This window comes from Acartia tonsa, chromosome 9 (genome assembly GCF_053477335.1).
Source record: "Acartia tonsa isolate MP-2025a chromosome 9, ASM5347733v1, whole genome shotgun sequence".
Taxonomy (NCBI): domain Eukaryota; kingdom Metazoa; phylum Arthropoda; class Copepoda; order Calanoida; family Acartiidae; genus Acartia; species Acartia tonsa.
Window position 1 is genome coordinate 30,024,412 of NC_137268.1, and position 10,816 is coordinate 30,035,227.

Below are 10,816 nucleotides of genomic sequence, written 5' to 3' on the forward strand. Positions count from 1 at the left end.
TAGAACACAAACGCTTCTGAAATCATTAACAACTTCTTTCTCAAGTTCTGTAAGATGTTTGAAGGGATCCCCGTCATGATCGCCATCAGGTTCGTCATCAGGGTCATCGTCATCATCTGGGTCAAAATAATCTTCAGGTATATCAAACAATTCGACGTGTTCCCAGTCCTCGGCATCTTGAATGCTGTCATTGTCTGCATCATTATTATCGTTGGTATTATTGTTGTTAATATTGTCTACAACAATATTAATGTAGTCCGTTTCTTCAGGATTGTTATTTAATCGCTCCAAAACTTGGTTTGCGTAGCATTGATAACATATACTTTCGGTTTCCTTTGTGAAGTTGGTATTGCAGCCTGTACAAACTTTACCTAAAAAAATACGATGTTAAACATGATGTTTTATAGTTATAAACCTTCCCGGGACCTATGTGAAGGTACCCTGTAAAGGAGAACCCAATCGGTTCAGCGGTTAGCAAGATCCTTTTGAACAGACACACAGACATCCTGTTACTTTAGTATAAGGATAATGCTGTAAATAAAAACTAGTCAAATTAGAAAGTTAAAAAATTAAAAATTCCAGAAAAAGTAGATAAATGTAGAGAGTGGGTGAAGGTGGGTTAGGTTAAGGGATCCCATGTAGAATATACACCCCTGGAACAAGGATATCTTGAGACAAACTTAACTAACGTTTGATCAAACCAATTGTTTGAAATTTAGATTGAAAGGAAAATAAAAAACAAAAATTGGGAGACAATGTTTGTGGGAATTTGGACAAACAAACAACAAACAGACAGACCGACATCGTTCTACTTTATATTACAGATATTGTAGGTTACCTTTTGACGATGCAGTTTCGTTCTCATATTCCACATCCATCAAATCCTCCTGCTGTTCTTCTTCTAGTAATGGCTGACTGTCTTCACTTTGTTGATGTTTCTTGCGCCATTTTCTGTATCTCGTTGCATTACAGAAGAGTTTTCTTATGGACCTCAGTTTATGCTGCAACTGGAAAAAGATTACATAATTAGTGAATTACTTATTTAAAATAATATAGGGGAGTTGTTATGGATCGTTATTTGGGCAAGCTACACGTGTCAATTGATTACAGTACATATGACTATACTGGTGTAAGAGCAAGCATGTTTATAGTGCGCTGACTGCAAGTGAAAAATAGAAATTAAAGTCGAGCATAGATTATACTTTAAGTACAGTAATGAAAAGTAAGGTCTCATCTTAAATATGTAGAAATAATTAGTTGTAAAAAGTCACCTGTACATTTTTCCTCTTATCTCCACTTCTTATACGCTTCAGTAGAGCTTTAGAGAGTGTACCAATCAAATTGTCTCCCATTTCAATAACATCTAACAGGGGTGTATAGGTAACTCCTGAAATAAGAAGTATATGTTATAATCAGGGATGTATATTCTGCATGGGATCCCCTGCTCAGGGGGGGGGGGGAAATAAAAAATAAGTGGTTGGAGAAAAAAAGAATGTAAAAATTAAGAAAACTGAAAACATTTTTTCCATTTTGCCCCCCTCCTTGGTTAAAAAAACTAAAAAAATGTGTGGTAGGAGGGGGGGGGGGGAGTGACACTTTTTGAAACCAAAATTAAATGTCAAAGGAACTCACAAAATAAAGAGTTAGAGTTACAAACATAAGAAAATACCCTTATTTATTCTTTGATTGTCTATAAAATTAATTAAACTTACCTATCAAAATTGTGATCCAATTATACATACGTCATCCAGCGTTGGTCTGACATTTTTTTACTTTGAAAAAAATAACTATATACAATTATACATAAAATTTTGTTTGTTCCAGTCCTGACCTGGATAATACCTATATAAATTTCCTGCCTTCCCTGAAAAGCCGACGAACGCATATATAATCGAGCCCCACTGGTCGTGACTTTTGCAGAATTCTGCAGTTGCATGGAGTTTTATTATAACAACAGTGTTGAACCCAGAAAATTTGTTAATTTGCTATAAAATAAATAATGTAAAACAACGAAAACAACATAACAAAAATATTAAAAAACAAAAACAAAAAATAAAACATATCAATTAAGATCTCCTAGAGAGCTATAGCCAGAAGCTTAAAAAACTGTACACGTGCATACGTAATCGTCGGCTTTAGGGGTAAATAATGTTTATTAATGTTTATATGCAGGAAATTATATATCTGCACGACCAGTGGGGCTCGATCACTGTCACCATGGGTACTTAATTATAAAATATATGGGCGCTGCAATCAAAGAGAGGTTAACGTAAATGTTCTGAAAGAACAAATTGATGTTATCCTCTTAGGAAACCCCCCCCCCCCCCCCCCCTAGAAAAACGGCCCCTGGCCTCTACCTAGCCGTATAACTTAACCTAGCCTAACCTAACCCAGCAATTTAGTTTGGGGGGGGGGGGGGGATGGGGAGTTAAATAATACAAACAAAATTTTCTAAGAGGATAACGCCACAAATTACAATTAAAATTCGCTTTCAGCATGGATATCCGGAGGCTGGATGAAATCGCCGGCGGTGAGCTCGGCTTCTCCTAGCTTCTCCTTTCTCTTCCCTGAAAGGAAAGAACATTGAATTAAAAATGAGAAAACTAAAGCATTTTTTAATGAAGAAACTCAAAGAATTCTGAAACATTTTTTGGTTAAAAACAATTTTTTCCCCTGCTACAAAAGACAACTAGCCATGAACAAGAGCAGGTGATTTGAAGCAACTTCCATCATTGATCCACTTATTTCTTTTTTCCCCCTCCCCCCCCCCCCCCCCCGGAGCAGAATATACACCCCTGCAATAATTTCGTAGTTTTTACCTTTCCTTAATCTTTCCTGCTCGTCAGAATGTGAAGAACTCATGGTCTTGAATATTATCAGCTGCCGAGCAGGTTAATCTAAATTAAGAAAAGAGATGTGTTACTATGGGTTTTATTTAGAAAAAAGGGCTGACGTTGGTGAGGAAAGGTGCACAGTCGGCTTCATGGTCAATGACATATCTCTCGGTATCATCCAGGCGGGGTCTCTCGTTCTCGTAGAGATTCTCGGGCATAGGTTCATTCTTCTTTAAGTGTGTCTCTACCCAACCGTGATGGTATAACAGTTTTACTATTTCAACAGCGTCATCAATGCCACATGATTCTTCTTGAACTCGAATATTTAGCTTGGAGAAGAGTCTCAACATCCTAACCATGAGGGCGTCCCATCTGTCATGCAGCTTGTGGTATTCGTATGGATTCATCCTAATTTGAGGAATGATTATTTTGTTTGTCTTGTTTATTTTTGGGAGGGGTGTGATTAATGTTTTGTAACTTTCCGGTATTTTATTTGTCCTTAAACAAGGGGGGGGGGGGGGAAGGCCTGGAGCTCCGGAACCTGGAGGCCTATCCAAAAAATCTTAAAACTTGGGAAAATTCATCATATAAGAATGATTTTATCCCTAATAACCTATACTCTCAGTCCAAAGATAAAGCCTATACTCCCTGTTTACGCAAATGTGTCAAAACTTCCCCCCCCCCCTTATTTATTTAAAACAAATTTTGTAGCAGGAGAAAAAAAATAAATCTTTTACAGCTAATATACACCCATACCTGTTATTATGATGTACGCGTACCCAGGTGATTGACTTGAATAGCCTGTTATTCAGAACTATCTGAAAAGGTAGAATATTTAAGAAATAAAAAATTACAAAATAAAATTAGCTCGTATTCATTCGAATCCGGTGGATAGGAACAGGTGTTCTCATTCATACGCAAAAAAACTAGGTAACTAGCATATCGTATTATATCCATGGTTTTCTACGAATATAAAAATCTAAAAGCATAAGATTAAAAACAGTTATTTTTAGCCAGTGCCTCCGGCACCTCTGGGCAAAAAAGTAGTTTCATTCTTATAATTGTACTCCTATATATGCGAAAATCCGTTTATACTACGATGCAAGAAATATATTTATTAATTTTACATTTAAAAAAGTCCTGTATATTACGTAAGCTAAAAAGAGTCCCAAAAATGGGAGAAAAAACGAATACGAAGAATATTTTACAAAGAATTCTCAATAATTAATGATAAAATTTGAATTATAAAACAGAATGTTACATATTAACTTCAAAATTCACTGTAATTTCACTAAAAATGATTACTAAAATACAAAAATGCACCGTAGTCATATAGTGCAGTTGAATATTGCGCCGATGGAAAGTTACGGTTGCCAACATACAGATTGAATAGGTGGCAAAACACTTTGCAAGACAGTTATATTTTTAATCGTAAAAATGCAACGAATAATAACATTTCATGAATTATATAAGTTATGCAGTTTTAATTAATTAACCGGTAAAATATTAAAATGATATTATATACATAAGGTGTTTTTTAAAGTTTGGCAACTTTGTCGAGCACGCTGATTTGATCTTCTGAAAACAGGGTTACGAAAGTTAAATTAATGTAAATTTTTTTTAATGTGAATGTAATATATTTTTGCAATGACTTAAATGAAATATCATCGATAAAATATAAAAAAATATATTGCAATGGATATAAAAGAAATATTTTTCAATATAAAGTTGTATACCTGTACAGAGCATGTGCATGAATGCCGCTATACCGATTGAAAACTATTGTAAACAATGAGTGTTATATTTCAAGTCTCTTAGAGAAAATACGTGTTATATCCAAGTATGATTGACAGGAGATGGTCCATCTCACAAGATTTATATGAATGTCATTTAAGAATTCTAGAGAGCTGATATTCAGAAGTTTAAAAAAGTACGTGTCCACCTTCAGTCTTGGCTGTTAGTATATGGACCCTGCAATCAAAGAGTGGTTTGCGTAAAAGTAAGTGTTTAAATAATTTTAATATAAAAACATTAATAATATAGGACCTTGAGCGTACGGTTTTAGGCTGCCTTCGATTAACGGTTTAAGTTTTACTAGCGGCTATGCCCCTTAGAAGCCTCTAGGGGCACTTAAAGTAGGAAGAGAAAAGTCGAGGCCTCATCCTATTTTTAATTTGAGTTTCAGCTATAGATTAAAATAAATAAAAAGCTTCGTTGTAAAAGAGAACAATATTAATATATTTATATAATAGGATAATTGTTTTAAGCCTTTTTTAAGCCTTTTTGATTTGATCTAAGAAACACTTTTTATCCTATTCTTAATATTAAATAATCCGGGTTTAATATATATAAATGTAAAAGAAATATTAATAAATTATATTTAAATTGAATATTGTTTTTCAGGTTCAGCAACACTGATTCATCAGAAATAACTATTTGGGCGCTGCAATTAAAGATTGGCGAGATAGAAGTAAGTGTTTAAATAATGTAATAAAAAAATCAATATAATTTAGGACCTTACGCATGGTTTTAAGCTGCTTCGATAAACTGTTTGTTTTATAATTTTTTAAACCTTTTTGATATATGATATAAGAACGACTTTTTATCCTATTCTTAATATTTAAAGTATTCTACTATTAATATATATAAATAATAATAGAAATATTAACAAATTATATTTCAATTAATATTGTTTTTCAGACTTAACCAGGAATCAGATTCGTGAGAAAATATATGGGCGCTGCAATTAGTGAATGGTTTACATAGAAGTAAGTGTTAAAATAATTTTAATAAGAACATGGATATTTTAGGCCATGTTATTAAGACTATCCTTTAACGAAACCTTTTTAATTCAACCTTGCTACGAAGCCTTGTGTGATGGTAGAGTGTTTGAGTTCTTAGGGAACCACACTAATTACATAATATTATCTTGAGTTAGACAGGTTTTATAAGCTGTAAACAGACTAATACAATTAGATATGTCATTATCTTAAAATTATTTATTATAATCTATATAATAGCACCTTTGAAATAAGCTCATATTATATCCAACCTATATTCGCCCTTTAAGGTTTATGATTGTTTTAAGCGTAACGAATTTTTATACCCTTAATAGAAAGATATTATAAGATGTGTTTTATGTAAAATAATATTGAAAATATATATAAATTATATTTCAATTAATATTCTTTTTCAGGTTTAGCTTCGCACACAGCTGGGTGTATTCTCTGATTATAAGCTGACCGCAATTCGATCGTGGAACATTTCTTGCACCAACATGAAGCTGTTGCCATCAGAAATTCATCCGTTAAAAGTAAGTGTTTAATTATTTGTAATAAAAGATAGTTGGAATAATCCTACACGCAACTACGGCAACACCTCGGCCCCAAAAGGTAGTTTCCATGTATACAAGCGTAACAAATATGAAGTTAATATACACAGACACACATCGAACTACCTTCATGAAACTGTATACTAAATTATATTAACAATTAAGCTATTATTAAATTTATTAGATAGATATTAAACTGGTTAGACAAAAGTTAATACATAAAAATAACGTACTAGATAGGTAGCTATTTAAAATTAGATTTTACTACTTTATATTATTGAAACAGTACATTCAGGATATTATTAAAATCTAAACAGCATTACATTCATCCTCGTGCATGTTTACTTCGTGAAGAACAGCTGCCAGTTCGGCAGCCTGGGCAGCGGCGGGCAGCAGAGGGGAAGGACGGCAGCGATTAAGATGTGTAGTAATCCATCCATGCTGATATAACCTCTTACAAACCTCCCTCTGGATCTCGACATTGTCAGTTCTGGCTCTAATCTCTAGACTCTCTCTTAAAACTAACATACGACTATTTAATTCATACCATAACTCCAAATTCCCGTTGTAAGACATTCTTAGTTTCTCTCAGTCTGGTTATGTATTGATAACTGAATTAAACTTTCTCTAATAAGCAGGCACGTACACAAGCTGTATCTACTTTCTCCATGAAATTTTCCCAAAACAGTTAACTTTCCTTTTTGTAAGGCCTTTTTGATTTGTTAATCCTTTAATTGCTTAATTTAAAAATGAATATTCTTTTTCAGGATTTTGGAGTTGAACCAGTTTTGAAGTGTGGAGCTTTGCAGTTCCATGGAGAACAACTTGAGTTCCATCTCAACATGTAACAGTCACAGATTATACAAAAAATTTCATTATTTATTATGACGACAATGTTGAACCGAGAAAATTTGTTAGTCAGTTAAAATTAACAAATAATTTACAGAACGATACTAATAAGTTTTATTATGACGATCAATGTTGAACCAAGAATATTCTGTTAGTCAGTTAAAATTAACTTAAATAAAGCGTATTGATTACAATCAGTGTTTATTATGACGACAATGTTGACACCAAACATTCCACAAGCTAAAATTCTAAAAAATATTGACTTTATTAACAAATAAAGCGTATTGATTACAATCCGCCCAATCAGTGTTTATTATGACAACAATGTAGAACCGAGAAAATTTGTGTCAGTTAATTAAGTTCTACTCGAGAGCTCCAAACATTCCACAAGCTAAAATTCTAAAAAATATTGACTTCATTACACATTTGACAGGTGTATGGTATGTTATTTACAGAAACGATACTAGTAAGTTTTGTAGTTTCAGTATTGACCTGGATAATATCTATATGACCTGTTATGTTATAATATGAAATAAATTCTAAATAAAATCATTATCATCATATTTTATTAATTTCATATTCCATATAACGAAAGCAAATAGTGCTGAGTAAAAGGATGTTTGTTTGGAAAGTATTAGGTCTGAATATTTCCTCATTATATTTTATTTGCGATTTTTATCATTAAGTAGAAGGATGTTTGTTTGGAAAAATCTGGACTTAGCCTAAAAATTTACCTTGTCAATTTTTACCAAAAAGTTGGTCAAATTTTACCAAGTTCATTTTTTTTGTCAGAGTCCAAAAATCTGGACTTAGCCTAAAAAAATACCTTGTCAAATTTTACTAACTTTTTGGTAAAAATTAACCAAATTGCGTTTTTTTGTCTAAGTCCGAAAATTCGGACTTAACCTGAAAAATAGAGTTGTAAAATTGACCACATTTTTGGTAAAACTTCCAAAAGTGGTAAAATTAAAAAAAAAAAAAAAAATTTAAATTTAGGCTTCATTGTATAGAAGTCATTATTTTAAAGTACTACAACTGATTATGAAGAGCTGTTTTTAATTTAAAACACAAAAAACGGGTTTTTTTGTTTCGTCAAATTTTACAAAAAAAATGGTAAAATTTGACTAATTTTTTGGCTAAAATTTTTGCTGGTAAAATTTACCACGAAACTGGTATATTTTACCAGGTTGACCAGCTTTACCACTTTTCTGGTAAAACGATTTTTTTTTCTGGTATTTCGTAGAACCTGGGTAAAAGATTATTGGACCCGGCCAGCTGCTAGCAAGAATATGACTGCCCCTTTTTATTCTGTTTATTTCACTTGCCCCTTGCCCCCACCTCCCTTCTCCCTTCTCCCCGTCTGCTACATTCCAAACTAACACAACGAGTGTTTATTTCCCTTGCCCCCACTTCCCTTATCCCTTATCCCCGTCTGCAATATTCAAAACATACATAACGAGTAGCGGCATTTCATGCGCAAGTCCCCAAACTTAGTCAGAAACTGCTAAATTCTTGCACATTCCCTTTAAGCCAGTCCCCAAAGTCTGAGACTCCTAAAAATTGAATATTCGATCCATTGTCCCCTCCCTTACTCCCTGAGGGTTATGGCATTGGCATTACAGGGGTTCGAAAATCTCCCCCCTTAATTTCAATTATTTAAAGAATTAAGGGATTTAGTGTTCAATAGGCATAGAAAAATGTTAGTACTTGTAATAGGTGCCATATTTCTGCCATCGATTATCCATTTAAGAAATTATTGCTGCGATTCTAATGGACAAAATTATTCATGTTAAAATTTGAACCATAAAGAAAAATTGTGTTGCCCCTGTGGTAGTGTTAGAAAGGTATTTGCATTTAAATTGACTAAATCTTACTCATTTGATGAGCAGTTACTCCAATAGAGTTTCCTAGAAAGTTTACATATTATCCCCTCGTTGTAGGGTAGGTGATAGGAATGGATATTAAATATACGTGGACATTATGATAGGGGAAAAATTGTCGTCAATTTAGGTTGCTAACATAGAACTCTCTTATTGATCAGTTCGTTCATCCAATAGGAGGGAAGAGTATGGGGGTTATCGTTATTTTAGCCTGCTGCAAGTATCACTTTATTAGAGAACATAAAAATCTGTATATGATCCAAGTGATAATACAAATATTTTGATAGGTTCGAATTTCAACCCGAAACTATAACTTGAGGGATCGTTCAATGGATGAAAAAATTTATAAACATCCCAAATATATTTAACAAATCTACTCCTTTTGTGTAATCAAAATTATTGGTTTAAATGTTTAGACATTTAAAGTTATTATGCCAACGAATGAATGTTATTTTAATTTAATTTCTCCTTCTTTTAATTTAATTTATCCTTCTTTACTTAAATATTACTCAAAGTATCAGAAAAAATGAAACTGACAAATGAATCAGGTCCATATCAGCAGGCTAAATTGACGAAAAATTTCCCCTTTTAATATATCCACGTATATCCTATATCCAGTAATAGAAACTACACAGATATATACTCCCGCCTTCTTTTAATTAACATTCTAAAATCTATGTTTTTTTGTATTTAAGATTTACCAACCATTGAATATACGTTTTTTAGTTTATTTTCAATTTTATTATTTGGCCACAATTTCTCTCTCTCTCTCTCTCTCTCTCTCTCTCTCTCTCTCTCTCTCTCTCTCTCTTTTGCCTTATTTTCTTTTTGTTATCATCTTCATTTCAGTTTCACTGTTTACTCATATCAATAGTTCTCCTGTGGTATTCGGCAACCGTGAGCCATGTCTATGGCACCCCTGATCTGGGGTTCGGTGGAGGGTCAATGGCCCTCCCCCGAGTCCTGGGGAAGGGGTCTAGTGACCCCCTCCCTACGCTTAGAATTAATGATTTGAATCTGTCATGTTTATTATGGTTAACTGTATTCTTAATTCTCCCCCACCCTTTCCAGGGATGGGGGAATCATTATTGCCCAAACTGACCATTGTATATGTATTATTTATGCTTTTATGTTATGATTATTTATTCCTATCCAGGTAATTATTGTTTGTTGTATATAACTCCAGTATCTCTTAACCCTTCAATAAAGTGACAACTGAAAGTAGATGTTGATCATTATCTAGTGAAAGCTAGAGAAGCGTAGCTTCTCTATAGTAAGGTGTCCACGTCTGTCACACTGCCGTAATCTAATTGAACTCCGGTGTCTGCCCTTGATCCTCGGCGGATACCACAACTTTGGTGACAGCTGTGTGAGATTACGGCGAACCACAAGTGTAGAGCAGACGCGCATCTGAGGCTAAGGTACTCCCAGCAGTGAATCTGGCAAAACTGACGCAAGCAACCTGAATTACCCACCCTGGACAGCAAAGTTTAACTCTGCATCCGGCAGTTGTGGAAGCAAAACAGCGAAATCTGACGAATAACCGCGAGCAGCGCTGATATCTAACGGAGAATTGAGCGCCAAAAGGGCTGAAACAGGCCTGCGGACCGGCTGAAACAAGCCAAATACGTGTAGACGGCTGAAAATAGGCCAACTTTACTGCAAGAAATAGCAGGATCCGAACCAGTGGCGCTAGCAGGACGGGACATTCCCTGCCGCCGATAGGCTGAAACATGCCACATAGCTGCAAGCTGCGAGCTAACATACGGGTGTAGTGCACCAGAACAGAGAAAAACTACGTCAACCCTGAGTATCCTGAGAAGCTACAACGCAGCCACCCATCTAGAAGACAGATATTATATCACATTTGCAGGGATTACCACCCTAATGTGATGACCAAACAATAGAATTATGAGCAAAGC

General features: G+C 34.2%; 1 long non-coding RNA gene across 1 annotated transcript; it reads left to right on the forward strand.

The window, feature by feature from the left end:
• The first annotated feature begins 3,581 nt into the window (after positions 1–3,581).
• Positions 3,582–7,132, forward strand: LOC145327819 (uncharacterized). Its single transcript, XR_013882252.1, has 5 exons — positions 3,582–4,833; positions 5,238–5,304; positions 5,535–5,602; positions 6,031–6,147; positions 6,933–7,132. It is a non-coding gene; the product is annotated as an uncharacterized LOC145327819 (long non-coding RNA).
• Positions 7,133–10,816: the final 3,684 nt, after the last annotated feature.